Here is a 14,810-nt window from a genome sequence, read left to right on the forward strand (position 1 = left end):
ACATTTACCCCTTTTCACTTGCTGAATGCGTCGGTCCACCCCCCCCCCCCCAAACGCACGTTTGATTGGCTGATGACCTGACCCACCACGACAAACACACGCTCACACAGCCCTGACAGAAATACATGTCGACAACATGCTGCCTCCTCCGCCCCGTTCGAAGGAGGGGTTATATTAGAAGGTTTTTTTTCGGCTAGCAGCAGCCACTATAAGTAATTTAGAAAGACCCCAATGTTGTGGAGGTGGGGAACACTAAAAGTCTGACCTGCATCAGAGTTAGCATAACATTAAACTGTGTGAACTCGCTAACCTGCAAAACTCGATTAGGAAGCTGCTTTGAGATAATTAATTAATTAATTAATTAATTAATTAATTAAACTGAGAAATGTAGTGAACTCTGCTGGAAGCTATAGAACTAGTAAAACATTAGCAAGAAGCTGCTTAGAGAGAGAGAGGTGCTGCATGACCTCATATGTTGCTCATATAACACAACATACACACAACATAATCATCATTAACTATGTACATTAAAAATATATATAATTTTTGGGGGGCGGGGTATGCCGCGAGCTACCCACACTAACGTTGCGATCGACTGGTCAATCGTGATCGACGTAATGAGCACCCCTGACTGACCATATCAATTAATTAGGTTCATATTCATGAGAAATATAGCCCTGACCCCCGTTCACCCAATGTGTTTGATCTTATTAATGTCCCATCCCAAGCAAAAAGTGTACATGCAGGTTATCGTCCCTTCCAATGTTGAGACCAAACCTACGCCCTTGGTGCTGATCAGAATGATGTATGACTCCAAGGCTCTTCATAAGGGTTGGAGGTCGGAGGCGTTCTGATTACAATAAACAGAGTTTGACATTTCAAACAAACCCTCACAGCAGTAAAAGGCCTTTACCTTGTACCATTTGCAACCATGCCGGGCTTGCACTTGGGTTTACTCAGGTGTTGGTGTGCAAACATGTGCATGTGAATCGGCCAAATACATGTGCTCCTTTTGGAGAGTGAAGGATTTGATCACCCCCAAGATCATCTTATCAGTCTGATCCGGCTCTTCTCTGATAAGTGATATCTCATCTGCTTTTTTTTTTTTAACCTGTGAACATCCTTCCAGATTTGTTTTTGCAATTTCCAGGCTTTGTCTTGGTCCTAAGGGAGATGGCCACTCAGTAATTTAGTGGTTGTACAGTACGGGCAAGGGATATGACAGAAAAGAAAAAAATCAACTGAGAAAAGTCACAAAGTGAAAGCAGAGAGGCTTAATAAATTCGACTTTACTGGCTATTTAACAGAATTGCTTTAACTGGTGTACGGGGTGAAAAAAAATAAGATCTTACCTTAAAGGGCCTGTGAAAAAAAAAAAAGCATGTTTATTTCATATTACATGTGGTATTTTATGCTCCTGGATAAAACAGACCAGTTGGATGTGTGTTGAAGCTATCAATATATGTATTCAATTTTTGGAATCCCACGCCATGAAAATGAGTGACTTCCGGCCAGAGTCTGGATTGAGGAAGAAGGCGAATGTGACGTCAGCGGACTAATCATTTTCACACTACAGCCATTAGTATAGTATGCAGAAGGACTGCGGATTCAGTTGAATTTGCGGATTAATTCTTTTATTTTTTTTGTGCTGCAGGCTTTTGTTGCTACACCAGGGAGAGTGGTCTGAGGCTTTTTGGATTTCCAAAAGAAACTGATCACCGCAAAGAATGGGAAAAACAAGTCCAACAATCTAGAGACCGTTGGATGGATGACGAAGTGAGTAAGCTACCTGTTTTATCCATCCATCCATCCATCCACCCATTTTCTTCCGCTTATCCGAGGTCGGGTCACGGGGGCAGCAGCTTCAGAAGGGAAGCCCAGACCGCCCGATCCCCAGCCACTTCTTTGAAAATATTTTAATGAGGAGGTGGCTTGCATTTTGTGGGTGACAATGTTCCCTGCCACTCGGCCGACAACCAGCGGCTTGTCGAACACCATGGTCGCCGGCCGATAAAGGCATGCCCAGGTACAGAGCGCTATCCTCAGCTTGGCCCAGTGGAGTCCCCCGCTTCATCTTCGGTTCTCAACTGTGTCGAGACTGCCAGCCCCCTCAGTCCTCTTCGCATGCCAGCCTATAGAGCGCTATCCTTGGCTTGGGCCCGAGGAGCCCATCGTTCTTGTCCCCGGTTCTCGATTGTGTCGAGATTTCCAGCCCTCTTCACTTGCCCGCCTAGAAAGCGCTATACTCTGCTTTGGCTCGGGCAGCTACGCGCCAAGAATGTGCCATTTTCGGCATTCATTCCCCTCAGCGTCCCCGGCAATGAGCACTGCCTGCCGGGGCCGCAGCAGAACGACGAGCCGAAACTTGCTCGCTGCCGGAGGCTGGCCGATCGGTGAAGACAATCACCCTCGCCACCATGTGTGATATGAGTCGGGGTAGTTTAGTGTGATTTTTCCTTTTCGAAAGACGAGGAAGAGACATTGAAGAGCCGCTCGGCTCGGGTTAGCATGTCACCTAGCTCTCACGCTTCGTGCTTTGTTTATGCTCTTTCCGCAGTCTTCGAAGCCCGGGCTAACTCCGGTGGCATAAAATACCGTTCGGGAGGTTTAACAAGTCGGCAGTTTTGACCATTACGCAGTAATTTAGCCCTGTCGCACTGAATAAATGCATTTTTAATATTTCATATTCCATTTAGCACAAGACTGTTATTTATTTAGCAATTGGGGAAAATACTTAGATAAAAAGAATATCCTGTAAAAATATTGGAGTAAAGAGATTAAAGCAGGGATGTGCAAACTTTTTGCAAAGGGGGGCAGATTTGGTGTGGTAAAAATGTGGGGGGCCGACCTTGTCTGACGACCTTTACGTAGAACAATATATTTAAGCAAATTTTAGCAAGCCATTCTGTGTGTCACATTTCCTTCATTATCTTTTTTTTTTAATCAATTTAAACAATCTCGCAACTAGCCTTGTAGCGTTCTCTTTCGACTCTCGGGCGCTTGCGAAATACTGCTGCTGTGAAATTAGACTAGCTTCAAGTTGCTTCAATTTCTCGCTGCGTATCTTTCCTGTAATCGTCATGTCGTACATGTCAGTTTGTTTGGCAATATCGCCTCACATTGAACCCTTTAAAAACAGCGACTGTCTCTTTGCAAATGAGGCAGACACAGTAGGTGCGTATTTTAGTGAAGAAATAGTCCAATTTCCACTTATCCTTGATGCGTCGGCCGTCGCAGTCAACTTTTTTTGTTGATTGTCGCTATTTTAGAAAATTGGGAGTAGAGGGTCACACGGGTTAATGTTGCTTAGAGTGCTGCTGCCTTTTAGTGCGTAAATGAGGAGCAGCATTTAGTGTGTAAGCTACTTCATATGCTGGTGGCAGTACTGCTGACCAATTTATTAAGTCTGTGTGCGGGCCAGATGTTACTGATTTTATGACAAAGGCTGGGGGCCGGATGAAATTTGACCACGGGCCGCATTTGGCCCCTGGGCCGGACTTTGGACATGTCTGGATTTTGCTGCTCTCTGTCGTGTTTTCCTCATTCTGAATCTTCCTCCTCCATTGGGCTGAATTCTAAATCAGCTGAAATCGTTACTCTGCCGAGGTCATCATCCAGATGGCGGCGCCAGAGTGCCATAATGACAGGAGCAGCTAAAAGGCAGATAGACTCATTTCTCGTCATCTGAACTTTGTCAAATTGTAGTATATAGTCGAATCGTCTCAAATTAGGATTTTAATTCACATAATACTGCTATTTAAGATTTTTTTTATGGTGTCAGGGGCACTTTAAAGGCGAGACCTTGGTGATAAAGGACATGACTGAGCTTGTTCTCCCCATAGGAATACATTCGATTTATGGATTACAAAGGACTGATTCTGTAAATTAATTGGTAAGAGTCAAAGTGCGGTGAAGGGCAAGGAAATGCATTTACTGTAGTCTTTCATGAGTCTTTGGTTTACAGTGATTGATATACATAGCTCCAAGGTTACAGCGGCGCAAGAAGGAGGTTGGCACGAGAAGCCTGTGTGGTTTGTTTTCATTTAAATATTACATTTTATATTTATAGCTTGGAAGTGTTTTTTACTGTGATTCTGACTTTATGGGCCCTCACAAACTGAGGATCCCATTTATTCTTATGTTTGCACAGTGAGTAAGAAAACAAAGCAGTTACACTTTTGATGTTTCCTTGCATATACAATTTTAAACCTACTTAAGAATCAAGATAATGTGTCTCTTCTAATGTTTCAGCTCTCTTAGGCACTAAAGCAACAATTCAGATGTTCCAGCAGTCATTTGATATGTCCCAGTGGCCTGGTGATGATTCCAAACCACTTCAACAGTCAAGTCAAATTGGCTCAACATTTCCTTATCAGCCTCAATTCTTTGCACAATGTTGACATACAAAGTCATAGCTCTGGAGAATTACAGGAAATGGAAAATAGACCTGACTGGTGTCAAGTGTACTCATTTAGACACAAAAACACATCATTACATAAAACTGATAAGTGATGGAGAATTGGAATGATTTATACACAGGACCGCAAGCATATTGCCTCCATACGCAGTTGCACACTTGCTCCAGCCTACATCCAGACCAGGAAAAAAAAACACTTGATTCATCCATTTTTGGGATTTAAGAGCAGCTGTGCAGGAATGCAGTGACAGTTTACAGGCCGCTGTCAAGTCTCATCACAGAACAGACAGGGACAACCGGCAAGGCTATAGGTCTGAATGATAGCTGGGCTTCGGGCCTAAAGCTTCAAACTTGATGTCCCAGTAATCTTTCCAGAACAATGGTGGTTGAAGGCCCTCTGGCTGAAGAAAGGAGACACACACGGTATGAATGAAAAGTTGCAAATAAAACAAAATATGCTCAAGATGGAAAATCAGTCTGTTGATAAAAGTCTAACGGAGCTACTGTTTGTACAATGACACATAATATGCATACTATAATTAGGCACAGCAATTTTAGCTAAAAGTACTTACAGGAAGAGGTGGGTAGAGTAGCCAAAAATTTGACTCAAGTAAGAGTAGTGTTACTTTGAAATAATATTATTCAAGTAAAAGTACTGTAAATTTCAGACTATAAGCTGCTTCTTTTTTCCCTCATTTGGAATCCTGCGATTTATAGTCCAGTGCGGTTTATTTGTTGATTTATTTGGGTTAATAGGTAACACTTTATTTGAGAACGGCGTCATAAGACTGTCATAAGACCGTCATAATTATGACATGACACTATCATGGGCATTACTTAATGCTTATGACAGACGTCATTAAGTGTCATCCGGAAAATTATGTCCCCTTTTGTCCTGCTCGGATCTTTTACATCCATTCGAAAGTGAGATAATTTGCTGGATGACACTAAATGAAATCTGCTATAAGCATTCATTAATGCTCATGACAGTGTTGTGTCACAATTATGATTGTCTTATGACAGTCTTACGACACTACTGTCAAATAAAGTGTTACCAAATACCATGACTAGCAATCAATGAAACAACTGGAACAGTAACTGAAGAAATAATTCGCACAGAACATGAATTTTAATTGTTATTTACATCTGTAGCGATGCGTGCTAGGAGGAATGTTGGACGACAACAATGTTGACAGCACGTGGCGGCAGTGGTTGACTGTCTCTCCAAGGGAGCAGTGATGGCCAAATGAAGCTTCTTGAAGCAATGAAGCATTGCAGCCAATTGGTTTAAAGCTTCATGGTGGTTCATTTGGTCTTATGAAAGTCTTATGATGGCACTGTCAAATAAAGTGTTACCGATTAATATCTTTTGGTGTAAATATCCCATAATACAGTGAGGACAATACAAGTAAAAAGGCATTTGGTAAAAAGCATACTCAAGTAGTGTGTAACATTGTGAGTAACTGCTTATGATGTGTTTTTGTTTTGTTTTTTAAACACTGGTATTTTTTTATGTGTTTATTTTTATTTGTTTTCTATATGAACAGTTAGTCATAAAATATAATTGAATTATTCATTGAAATGAAGCATCATTTATCCAAAGAGCATGAGTGCCCTCTAGTGGAGAAAATATATTTCCTATTACAGGTTGTCTTTGGCCTTACGACTTATCCAACTTAGAGTACGTGATTTCGACTTTATGACGCTGGAGTCTCAATTTATTTATTTATTTAAATAACGTTGACTTGTTTTGTGATGCATGCTTTTATCTTGGCGCAGGAAGCGTAGAGCAGGTAGTTCTCATGGCATGCGGGTAAGAGCGCACATACACACAAAAGAAGAGTGTACCGGTATTTGCGCACCTGAATAAGAGCGCACGCACACACACAAGGAAGTCGCGCAGCCGAGTGAGAGAGAGAAGGTATAAGATTACAGCTACAAGCCTGCGCGCATATTTGTTGCTTGTGAAGCATCCACAGAGGCGACACCTGTACACTACCGTTCAAAAGTTTGCTGTCTAAGTGACCCAAATGGTGTATATAACACCTTTTGTACTTTTTATTGTGCATTTTCAATTGTGGTCGAATACTTGGGGCGAGTTGATGTGATTGTTCTTTAATGATGTGCGGATGCTAACTGATAGATGCTAATCATTTGTGTGGATTGTTATTGCTGTATCAGATGACACTGATTTATTATCATTTTTATTTTAGTTTCATTCTGCAAGTGTTGATCTCATGAGTAGCTGAATAAAGTCAGCAAACCACACAGACGTCTGACATCATCATTCCGGAACTTAGCTCGCTGTCCAGCTAGGACTTAGCTGCAACATCTTGGCGAGGACAGTACAATGGCGTATAATACATCATTTTTGGAGAATTATGTTGAGAATTAGAGGGTATTTAGGGGTACTTAACGGTTAATTCCGACTTACGCAGAAATTTGGGTTACGTCGCCAACGTAGGAACTCGTTCGAAACCCGGGGACTACCTGCATGAAATCAAAAGGATCATATCGCCAGTTTTCCATGGTCAATCGATGCCAAATGAAAAACTGGGAGAGAGGTTAAAATCCCTGCTTTTGAGTCGGCAGTGCTCTATGTCAAATACTTTTTTTTTTAATTATGTTTTAAAGACGCCACGTGACTGAACAGGCCGTATATCGTAGAATGGCAAGCTTGAGTCTGATTGGTATAATGGAGTCATGTCATCAATGTTGCGACATTTCAATGGTGAAACTGGTAGAGCCACTGTTGGCATCTCTGGCAAAAAAAAGTCAAATCTAATATGTAGGAAAGAGAGGAAAAATGTAACAACTAGTGTAGCCCAAAAAAGCGAAGAGTAGCGTTTCTTCTTAATAAATCCACTCTTGTAAAAGTAAAAAGTATGGCTTCGTAAAACTGTTCTAAGAAGTACAGTTTTCTTAAAATTTACTCAAATAAATGTAACGGCCTAAATGTAGCACTTTACTACCAACCTCTGCTTACAGGCTTTTTTTTTTTTTTTTTACTGCCTTTGTAGCATTATGTGTTGCCTAGTAATACTGCTGAACGTACTGTGGGATCTCCAAAAGTGAGTTATGACACATTGTGTGATACTAGAAGTAGAATTAAAGAATTATATGTTGCCAGTTTTGCCAGTTATTTTGCATTAAATTTCAAGATCCATCAAGTTAGGTGAGAAGCAATGGTGCAGAGTCATTTTCAGACCTTCAATCATATTCCATTCTGGGCTCCGTCAAGGATGATCATAGTTCTGAAACAACCACTGTGATATCTGGATTCATTTTTTTTCTTGGGGTCGCTGTCCTGCTGAAAGATGAAACGTCTGAGCTTAAGATTGCTTTGGACCAGGTATTCAACCAGGATGTTTCTGTACATCTACATTAATATTTCGCTCTTTTGCTGAAAAACATTCACACAGCTGCCACTACCATGTTCCATAGTAGGTATGGTATTGGCCAGGTGACAAATGGTGCCAGGTTTTCTCCAAATGTCTAGACCAGTAATTGTTTTCTTTCATGGTCTATGATCTCTCATAGTCCCTCAAGTGCCTTTTGGCAAATTTCAAGTCAAATGTGTGCATGAGTCTATTACAGCTGAGCTTGAACAAGAGAAACTTGTCACCAGCAACTGAATGTGTGCATTTCACTTCCCCCGCCATAAATAAAATTAAGCTCTCACATAGAGGGCATACCGCAGAAGTTACGTGTGAAGACAGAAACACGCTATAGTAGTTTTGGTGACCCGCTGTCGTCAGGTGACTAGCAAGACTTTTTGAAAACACACTACTGTAGCCAGTGCCCAACGGCTTTAGCTAGTCGCACGACTTCAAGCCGACGGGACGTTCTGCTCGGCTTGCCCAGGGCATAGGCGAGCTAGGCGGTTGCCTAGGTAGCCATCTAGTGGCGGGTGTGCCAAATTGCTTTGTAGGGGGGAAAATACCTTATAAAAACTTCCCACACTACAGTACACTTATAGAACGTTTTTTAATATATCAAGTACATTTGTTCTTTCTGGATTGTATTAGCCACATGCTAATTTGTGGTACATATGAGGCAGGGAGAAACAGTCCACGCTTACAGTATGTAAGTAAATCCACTTCACAGAAAATAATAAATAATGGCAAAATCATTCAAACTCACGGTTTCCAAATGAAACAAGGTATCATACAGCAACAAACTAAACCGAATAACTAGGAATTAAATAAACAACTGGAACACTAAATAAAAAAATAATTACCACTGAACATGAATTTTAAATGTTATTTACATCTGTAGTGCTGCAATGCATGCTGGGGGGCATGTTGTATGACAACAGTGTTGTCAGCAGGTGGCAGCAGAGGTTGTCTGTCTCTCCCAAGGGAAGTGAGAGATTACATTGAGCAGTGAAACAACGAAGCCTTGGAGCCAATTGATTTAAAGCTTCATGGTGGTTCATTTGCTCTTTGGCACTGTCAAGTAGTCATGAAGCCCAAAAGGCAAACAGTTTTGTAAATTCTATGGCTATTTGAGAAAATTATATCAATGTGCTTGTGGTACTAAATGAACAAAATGCAACAAGTTCTATAAGGATAATTTGTTATTCATTTATATTCAGAACCAATAGCTTCTACAGTGTTTTAACAAAGGTATAAAATATTTTTTTTAAATCTATATTGGTATTTTTGGGGGGGCTCCTAGCTACACGTCGCATAGGGCACCTAATCACTCAGGTGCGTCCCCTCTTGCCATCTCTGAAGGCCGGTTGATGGGTGCGCGGGTGGCCCGGGAGACCACCCTGGGGGGGGGGGATGGCTCCTTTGCTGGGCTGTGGAAGGAGGGATGGGCTGTGCTGAACCCCATCCTCCCTCCCTCCCGGGGCTGGCTGGGTGGGAGGGGGCAGCAGCCCTGGATAGGCGCCCGCGGGGCGTCTCTTCTTGTCTGTATGGCTGTCACGTGCTTGGTGGGGCTCGCGTGCGACTAGATGTGATAGGGCGCGCTCAGGTGGGGGGTCCCGGTGCCGGGATAGGCGATGGGGCGGCGTAGGGTTTGTTACCAACGGGCTTACACTCACAAGGAATTCACACGATTACTGGGTTCTAGATCACAGAGCTAATTTGTGTACACTCTACCCCTTTCACTCACTTAGTTTATAGACTCCCCCTCACCCATCCCCCTCTTCCCCGGTCAACAGGCCCCCCACATGGTGTCAACCGGAAATACATCTAGCTGACGCTAGCACCAACATATTAGTAGTTAATGTAGACGTTCAATGTATTTCTTGTTGTTGTTTGTGTTTCTTTTCTTTCTTCTCTTGTGCTTCTTTTCTTCTGTCCCCCCATAAACCCTTCCTGTTCGCTGCTTTGTCATAATAAACGAGGTATGTTGAATGATCACAATGGGAGTATGTCATACTCTCAATGTGAAACATTAAAACTGTTCGGACCAACCGGGCACTTAGACTTCGATTCTCCGAGTCAAACAGCTGAACAGGACAGGTTTAAAAAAAAAAAAAAAAAAAAAAAAAACTTCCACATGTCTGTGCGGTGTGGGTAATGTAATCAACTTTTTCTAATATACAGCATATATACTTACTGGACTGTCTCAGAAAATTAGAATACATAATATTCTAATTTTTTGAGACAGTCCTGTGTATATATACAGGACTGTCTCAGGAAATTAGAATACACAATATTCTAATTTCCTGAGACAGTCAGGAAATTAGAATATTGTGTATTCTAATTTCCTGAGACAGTCCTGTATATATACACAGGACTGTCTCAAAAAATTAGAATATTGTGTATTCTAATTTCCTGAGACAGTCCAGTATATGACCTAATGTTCATGGATTAATGGTTTTATGATGACACCTTTACCCTTTAATGCATTATTCCAGGTAGTCCACGGGTTACGAACGAGTTCAGTTCGTACGCTGGCAGAATAATGTAAGTCAGAATTGCGTACCCCTAAATCTAAAAAATAAATATCCAAAAAGTCCAAAAGTATTGTATTTTGTTTCATGATGGAGGATACACTGCCCTGTGGTGACAGCGTTGGGTCTGGCTAGACTGTCGCCTTGAATGACTGAGAACATATTCAGACGTCTGACATGGATAAAGGACAGCTGCACTCTGGTTTGGCCCACATGAGGCTGTAAGTTGTTTTAGCTAATATATGTTGTGTATGCATTTATTAATAAGTTTACATCCAAAGCTGATGGAGTTACATGACAGTGATTTGCTACAAGAATTTTAAATACATCAGCATTCGTAGCATTTAAGATAGCAGAGTTTTGTCGGGCAAATTAGTCTAATTTAATCTACTAAATTTACATGTTGATCAAACTAGATGTACGTTTGAACACCAATTGTTTTGTGTCAAATATTTTATTGTTAAAATGCATGTCGTTTTGAACATAAGTGTACATATGTGTGTTAAGGAAGTAAAAAGCTTCAAAAAGTACAATTGCCTTGTTTGCCGTTAGTAAAGCTGAACAACTTCACGTTTAGTGAGGACAGAACATGTCATTTTAATAATGTAAAGCAAAAAATAAGATACTGTGAGATACAATTAAGGTACTGTTAATGTGACTTAAAAAAAAATGACTGTAGACAAAATGGTGGACGAGACTCCGGCGTCATAAGTTGAGTATGTCGTAACCCGGGGACTACCTGTAGCCCCAAAAATTGTACAGTGACGATAGGGAGGCACGCAAAAAAAACTAAATAAATAAATTGCTCATCATGTAAATTTTCAGTGAACCTTAGTGAGACAACAGTTACTCTTATTGTTGATAACAAATATTTGCAGGGAAACTTGACGGATGTTACACTGAGAAAAATATAGAGCTCAAACACACACTCTACTCTGTTATGCTACTAAAAAGGAGACAAAATGACGGAGGAGACTCCGGCGCCATGAAGTCGAAATCACGTAGGAGGACTACCTGTATTTTCTTTTGGTAAAGCTTATGTTGAAATCACCATTCAATTAGTGATCTTGAGATCCACCGTATCATTTTCTAGTTTTTCTATTTTTTTTTTCTTTTTACTCCCCGAGAAAGCCTAACCCTTACATGTTAGGCGTTATAACAGTCAAGATCAAGAACTACTGAGGACATGATAGGTGGCTGTTCAGTTTGTCTGTAAAATGTCTAACTTGAGGACTTAGCAATACCTACAATGAGCTTGAGAGAAGTAGGAACTTGCACAAGAGTGCTGATAGGTCCCGAGATGAAGGTAAACACTAGGCAGAGCGTAAAGTGGTGCTGACATAGGATTTCAAGATTTGACTCCAACATTGAAGTGGTGCTGAAGTTTTTGCTCCTGCCTGTATGTTTCATGTTTTATGGCATCAAATTTAAAACTGCCAGTCGATAACGATTCTTGGAAAATGTCATCATCGTCTGTTTGATTTCACATAGCCACGACAAATTTCAATAGTTACTCACTACTATTCACAAAGTCTCAAAAACTCCACCCGGTGCTCAAAGACTTTTCCTCAATAACATCGGGGTGTAAAAGGACACACATGCAGTGCTGGTTAGTTCATCTTTGTAAGAGGACGTCAGAAACAAATGAGAACATACCAAGTGGCACATCTGCTATGGTAGTTGTTGCTGCACACAGCTTACTTAGAAACTTTGGAATTTATCTGGTGCTCAATGAGTAAACCCAACATTTGAATTACCGTACCTTTATTTACAGTTCAGGACACTTTCCAAACGTAGCTCCATGGCATAGAAATGTACTTTTAATTCAGAAAGTGCATAGAAAGTTCTTTGTCCTCTAGGTGAGCAAGAAGTGCTCTTGGAACGTGCAGCAGAAGTGGCCTTGTGGAACTAAAATTAAAAGGGAAAAAACTGCACGAAAGCATGATCACCGGCCAACCAGTGTTTAATCCTAATCAGACCATGACTCCAGAAGGCATGACCATATCAAAAACTGGAGCGCTGACTGCTGTCTGAATTAAAAAACAGAGCATTCGAAGGATTTGTGGATATAGAATTAGAAAAAAAAAAGTTCAATATAAGGTTGTATGAATATGGAACTTTGCAATGAGTTGGAGGCAAAAGCACACTACAACAAAGAAGCAGTGTGTGTTCCTTCTCCACAAGCTCTCCGTGCGTGTCATGTTTGCTTCCAGAAATACCCTACAGACTTAAAATACACACAACACCATGAGGAAATATGTGAAAAACATCACTAACATGCGTACGGGCTGCAAAGAAAAAGAAGAAAGAAAGAAAGAAAAACATAACATCCATCTTAATCCTCTTCAGACACAAGTAATAAGAATCACACTGAAGGCTGGTAGGGTGCAAGAGCTCACTAAGTCCACTCAGGAAATTCAAACCGTCTTTGTTTGTGTTTTGTGATCAAAGGAAAAAGCAGTGATAACAACAAGAACAATGACAGCCTTGGGCCTTGATCAATGTGAAGAAAAAGTAGGACTTACAAACCCTAATCTGCAGAAAACCAGACGCACTTGAGGAAGGACAGTCTGGCAAAGAGCGGAGGAGAGTGTGTGCCAGTGACTAAACACTTGATCGATGCAGAGGTGCGCTGATGAAGGGAGAAGGAATGGTCTGGATATCATAGAGTTGGATAGTGTTTCTGTGCCTGAGTCCTGCAAAACGGCTTGAGGCATCTGCTCACTGTCCACCACCCAGAAGACTTCTCGACAAATGAGTTATAGCTGTTACTGCTATGTCTTCCCACTGCAGGGGATCCAGTGTCAGGCCTTAGTTAATCCATCATGGTGTACTCTGTCGGTTGGTCTGCTCCAATAAGTGTTGTTGACTGTATGGCAGAGGGAAAAGCATTTCATTGCAGTTTCAAAAAGTTACAGTTACAGTTTTAAAAAGACGTCAGTTAACCACATGACCACATGATAAATACATTGACAAAACGAGCGTTTTTTTTCCACAATTTTTATCAACCATGTCCTATTCAAACAAGAAATAATATTTTTTTCTGTGGGGTAACCCTAACCCTGATCAGGAATAATGAAGGAACAAGTAGCATCTAAAGAGCTGAAGTATTACAATTTGTGACCTTGGATGTATAGTGGTGCCTTGACACACGATTCTTTCCACACCCGAAGTAAAATTTGACTCGTCATTTGTCCAGACCAATGGTTCTTAACCTTGCCCAGGGTACCAAACCCCACAAGTTTCACATGTGGATTCACCGAACCCTTTGAATTAGATAATAAAGCTTTTTTTTTTCAAATTCAAAACCAATATATCGAAGCTTGCAGGCTAATATTCATCCATCCATCCATCATCTGCCGCTTAATCCGGGGTCGGCTCGCGAGGGCAGCAGCTCTAGCAGGGAACCCCAGACTTCCCTCTCCCCAGCCACTTCAACCAGCTCCTTCGGCGGCATCCCGAGGCGTTCCAAGGCCAGCCAAGAGACATAGTCTCTCCAGCGTGTCCTGGGACGTCCCCGGGGCCTCCCGCCAGTGGGACATGCTCGGAACACCTCTCCAGGGAGGCGTCCAGGAGGCATCCAAACCAGATGCCCAAGCCATCTCAGCCGGCTCCTCTCAACGCGGAGGAGCAGCGGCTCAACACCGAGTCCTTCTCGGATGGCCGAGCATCTCACCCTATCTCTAAGGGAGAGCCGAGTAAGCAGTTACTCACAATGTTACTCACCAGTTGAGTATTCTTTACACTAAGTACTTTTAACTTGTACTTGAGTACACTTTTGTATGACTACTTTTACTCGAGTCGTATTATTTTGAAGTAACGCTACTTTTACTTGAGTTTTTGGCTACTCTACCCACCTCTGCCTGTTTCAGGCCAACAGCATTTCAAAGAATAATTATGTATGTTTAATTACTGCCTGTCTTATCTGATGCTAAAAGTGAATGTGGTTCTTGAGAATCAAATCTCTCAGAATAAAGGAACAAAAAATGTCTACACCCATCTTCAGCATGTTACAAGCCTTCGTGGAGGTCTGTTTTTCTCTGAGTACAAATTGCGTATTGCCGGTTTTATTCCAGACTGCTTACTAATTCATTCTGCAACACCATGATTAAGTTTAAAACAACTTTTGATTCATCATTTTACTACAGTCACTGCCCATGTTTAAAAGGTTGTTGTGATTCATTAAAACCTAGAATGCTACTTTTACTGCAGTGCAGTTATTCATACAAGTTTAGTACGAAGCCAATGTCAGCCAGTTTGTCTGAAAATGAGCTCATTCATTTAAAATGTTCCATTAAAGCACAAGTGTTGGATGCAGCACCTTTAGAAGTAGTCGTACGAACTAGCAGGCCCACATCATAATTGCAGTGTAATGATGTATTGCCAGGCCTATTAGCAGCTAACAGGAGCAGACAGGAAAACTTAATAACCGCAATTGAGTGATCTTGGGGCCTGCTGACAGAAACTTGGTCTTCAAGTAAA

At 41.5% G+C, this 14,810-nt stretch overlaps 1 long non-coding RNA gene across 2 annotated transcripts in view; it reads left to right on the plus strand.

Moving 5' to 3' along the window:
• LOC130908863 (uncharacterized) overlaps window positions 1–4,579 on the plus strand; it is a 37,582-nt gene extending 33,003 nt beyond the window's left edge. For both annotated transcript variants that reach the window (XR_009061659.1, XR_009061660.1), the window contains 2 exons: window positions 1,655–1,776; window positions 4,252–4,579. This is a non-coding gene — a long non-coding RNA (uncharacterized LOC130908863). The remainder of the gene's footprint in view (window positions 1–1,654; window positions 1,777–4,251) is intronic.
• The last annotated feature ends 10,231 nt before the right edge of the window (window positions 4,580–14,810 follow it).

The sequence above is a fragment of the Corythoichthys intestinalis genome, chromosome 20 (genome assembly GCF_030265065.1).
Source record: "Corythoichthys intestinalis isolate RoL2023-P3 chromosome 20, ASM3026506v1, whole genome shotgun sequence".
NCBI lineage: Eukaryota > Metazoa > Chordata > Actinopteri > Syngnathiformes > Syngnathidae > Corythoichthys > Corythoichthys intestinalis.